Source organism: Ostrea edulis, chromosome 4 (assembly GCF_947568905.1).
Source record: "Ostrea edulis chromosome 4, xbOstEdul1.1, whole genome shotgun sequence".
NCBI lineage: Eukaryota > Metazoa > Mollusca > Bivalvia > Ostreida > Ostreidae > Ostrea > Ostrea edulis.
The window spans coordinates 82,361,158-82,366,056 of NC_079167.1; positions in this window are offsets into that span (position 1 = coordinate 82,361,158).

Here is a 4,899-nt window from a genome sequence, read left to right on the forward strand (position 1 = left end):
TCACTTATACTAAGGCACCTGCATTGTCACCAAAAACAAAAAATAAGCAGTGAATTGAGAGAGAGAGAGAGGGGGGGGGCGGGGCGGGGCATTGGTTACTTTGTTAATAAAAGCAGACAAGTACACTGTGACAAACTGCATACAACTGATTCCTTTACAGATATATATATATATATATATATATATATATATATATATATATATATACACACATGTATATATGATATGCCCTATGGTGCTTCAAAGGTTATATCATGATGCAAAAAAAGTTTCAGTTTTGATATTTTTTGACAGCGTAATTAAATGTTATGGATTTAATTTTAATTTTTACTTAGTCCTTTGACTAATGAATGTTCAGTAAATCGTGGAAACGAATCTTATGTTGAGGGAACGAATTTTAGTTTCGTGGAACGAACTAAGATAAATACCCTCCACCTGTATTAAACCCAGAGTAAAAATGATAATAGGGGTTGTACAATAAACAGTTTTACTATAGAGATTTACTCGCTTCCGTTTGTGTCATGATATACGACAAATCATAGCAACAACAGGGTTTGAACATTTGATATGTACAACAACAGGGTTTGAACATTTGATATGTACAACACTTGGACCAGTTCGCCACTAGTGTGTTCACCAGCGAAGCCAAATCACGCAGGATTCATCACGAGCTTGTCTATTGCACATGCAGGAAGTTTGTCACAAAATTTTTGAAAGAAACAAAAGAAGATTGTGTTGACATACTGTTGTTCTATTGTCAATAATCCGAGATTCCTCTGACTCTTAACCCCGCTTTTATTTTGTGACTTCTGCGGGGGAGACAAATATAAAAGCGGGGGTAAGAGTCAGAGGAATCTCGGATTATATTGTCAATAGACTACCCACAAACAGGTATTTCCCATAAACACATGTACCTATCAATTGGTAACTTAAAAAAAAAAAACGTTCTATAAAGATACACACATAAGAAAAATTCTACATAGTATGGTCTCTTTAACAATTAAAAAAAAACTTTGGGACAACCAGGACAAGTATTGTAAACTAATTCACCCCTGACATTTTCAACAAAGGGTGCTGACCTCCTTGATATGAAATTCCTAAAACAGATTCCCATTACCCAGTAGAAAGAGTGTAATGGTTGGATTAAACAGAAATTCATACGATTAATTATAAGAAGCAAACTGTATTAATGTTACATTGTAATGAAAGCCGTAACGAACATCAACAATTCGATATCAAACTTGGAACTGTTGTCCAAGGGAAGATCACTCTAAGCAAATAAAGAAATGAATGTACGTTGTATATACGAGATGGCTGAAATAGCACCTCCCTAAAAATTCAGTTATTTCACCAAACTAACTTTGACCACCAACGGGACTTGCTATATATATAGTCTATACATATAATTTGTCTACCTTTGTAGCTCAGTGGTTAGATCACTTGGTGTAATAGGAAGGGGGAAAATGCAACGGACCAGACCGAGATTCGAACCAGGAAGGGAGAAAATGCAACGGACCAGACCGGGATTCGAACCAGGAAGGGAGAAAATGCAGCGGACCAGACCGGGATTCGAACCAGGAACTCGACAGGAAGGGAGAAAATGCAACGGACCAGACCGGGATTTGAACCCGGGTCCAGATAGCTCAGTTGGTAGAGCACATGACTAGAGATTCAGGGGACCCAGGTTCAAATCTCGGTCTGGTCCGTTGCATTTTCTCCCTTCCTGTTATATAAGTAATGCAAGGATCGCGGGTTCGATACCCGAATATTCCCAATATTTTCTCTCATTCTTTGCTACAGTAATGCCCATTTATACAACTAACTGTAATACACAAGAGCTGACTTTACGTTTTTACTTGCAAGAACCAGGAACTATCAAAATATGCTAACTCTATTTAAAACAGACACAGTAATATACCCCAACATTTTAAGTAGACACGAGATAGATCGCAAGTGAATTATACGTAAAATGTCATGAAAAAATATAAATTATTGAGAAATGTCGCGTATTTCCTTAAAAAGGTTATTTCTAGTATTTGAATTGGATAGGTTTTACAAGCGAAAAAGAAATGGTACACATTTCTGTTTTTCAAACAAGAATAGAAAGGACTAGATGGCTTCTCTCACTAATACTACATTTAATAGATTCCAATGTTTTACATCATCTCGCAATGATTCTAGATTACATCTTGGAACAACGAACTGATCTTTGTTTCGGGTATCGTACTTAAACACTGTTTCCTGTTTATTCCGAACGGTATCTCCGAATATTCAGGTACATTCCCTGTGTTATTTCTTTTCCCCCTGCAACATAGCGTCTCTAGAGGTCTAGAGTTTTTAAAGTTCCCCGATCGGTTTCAAAATACGGCGATTCTTTGGATACGACAATAGGTAGACCAGTAACAATCCTAACTGCAGCTAGTTGTACTTCTAAAGAGTTTTTTAACATCATTTATAGAGCAGCCATCCCAAACAGTTGAAGCATTTCCAGGGTGTTTGACGGGAAGTTTGATTGAAATTAGATCAGCAATTCTCTAGTGGTAAAAAATGTTAAGAGGGGTATAATACTAAATAAGAGGCCCATGGGCCACATCGCTCACATGAGTCACCTTGGCCCATATCTGAAGACTTTCCATATATATTTGAATGTAAAACCTTAGTCCCTATTGTGGCCCCAACTTACCCTTGGAGGCCATGATTATAACAAACTTGAATCTGCACTATGTCAGAAAGCTTTCATGTAAATGTCAACTTCTTTGGTCCGATCGTTCTTGAGAAGAATATTTTTAAAGATTTTTCCTATATATTTGTATGTAAAATTTTCATCCCCTATTGTGACCCCAACCTACCCCCGGGGGCCATACTTTGAACAAACTTGAATCAGCACTAAGTCAGGAAGTTTTCATGTAAATCTCAGCTCTTCTAGCTCATTGGTTCTTGAGAAGATTTTTCCTATATATTTCTATGTAAAACTTTGATCCCCTATTGTGGCCCCAACCTAACCCCCGGGGGCCATGATTTGAACAAACTTGAGCTTTCATGTAAATATCAGCTTTTCTGGCTCAGTGGTTCTTGAGAAGATTTTTCCTATATATTTGTATGTAAAACTTTGATCCCCTATTGTGGCCTCATCCAACCCCCCTGGGGCCATGATTTGAACAAACTTGAATCTGCACTATGTCAGGAAGCTTTCATGTAAATTTCAGCTTTTCTGGCTCAGTGGTTCTTGAAAAGAAGATTTTTAAATGACCCCACCCTATTTTTGCGACTACCTCCCCATTGAAAGGGACATGACCCTTCATTTGAACAAACTTGAAAGCTCTTCAACCAAGGATGCTTTTGGCCAAGTTTGATTGAAATTGGCCCAGTGGTTCTGGAAAAGAAGTCGAAAATGTAAAAAGTTTACAGACGGACGGACGGACAGACGACGGACAACAGGCGATCAGAAAAGCTCACTTGAGCTAAAAATAGAACGGAAAAGCATTTTGGAAATAAAAATGTACACCAGGCGGACACCTCGATATCCGTGCGATGTAGACTACCAGTGGGATAAAGTTGACCAGAACAAAATTTGACCGTCGTAAAATTTCATTTGATTCTAAATTATCAATTCATACACCAGGTTATCAGTAAGGATAAACTTTTTATTTACAAAGCCGACAATACCTTGGATCTAGGTCTCATGGAAGCTTTACGTACAATATGAATGTGGACATGTTTTGTAAATAAAGGGATTAATACACATCCTCCAGGCTACTTATCAGAAATACATATATATTTTTGGTATTTGTGGTGGGGGGGAAAACCCTGCACCGGCTATAGACGATCCAGTTCCTTGTTTACAGTTAAATACAAGACTCGAGAAGAAGAGGAATGTGAAAGGCGTAATGATATCATTCTTCACTTGGAGATGGTAAACAATGTGTGGAATTCAATCTGTGATAGGTACACACTTGTATCAAGTACACGTCACAATTAATCGTAACTAAGTAGCAAATCATTACTAAAGAACTTCTGTTCAGGAGGCCACATTGGACAAGTGCTGCTAATGATTTTGTTCATTACAAAACTCCGTCAGCAGTTGTTATTCCACTTTAAATAATCAGCGGCTGCTTTTTTAAACTGGAATACATTAATCTATATTAAAATAATGTGATTCCTCATAACATCAGCTTTGTTGCAGACAAATCTTCCAACGACACCAGAAGGAAGATCACAAAGACACATATGATAAGACCACCGAACATTAAGTGGCAAGAAATGAAATATACCACATCCGTGACTTTCATCCGTTACAGTCAAAACAAATTTGACTTCAAACGCAGTGGACAGATACCAAGTCAGTGCGGATTGAAAAGATCTATCGCCGCACGGACAGGAACATTTTTCAGCGCCGATTTAAGTGCATTGGTGTTTCCAGGGATCCGTGTTTGCCCACATCTCTGTACATTGTATTGTATTGGAGTTACAAGAGATTGGTCACTGATCGTTATCTTCACCTTTCCTTGCGACATCAAGTGTTTTGACGGTACATTACGGATGAAAAGCTCGCATGTTGTATATTTCATTTCTTGCCACTTAACGTTCGGCGGTCTTACAAGACTACAGCGGTAACAGTTGGGGAATTATCAAGATATTCCATCCGTCACACACCGTGTACATTTCGTATGTCATCGAAAAACATGTGATGTAGCAGTAAGGGTAAAAAGAAACCATTTTATATTGTAGTCTGCAAAACAACTTTGATCCAAAAAATACCAAACAGTATTAAACATACAGGAAAAAATACCTACACATAACACACACAGGTACAACAATTTGGCCGATACGAGATTGTGTCGATTAGTAAGTGCATTAAACGTATATATACAAGTACCCGAGATTATATCATACATATCC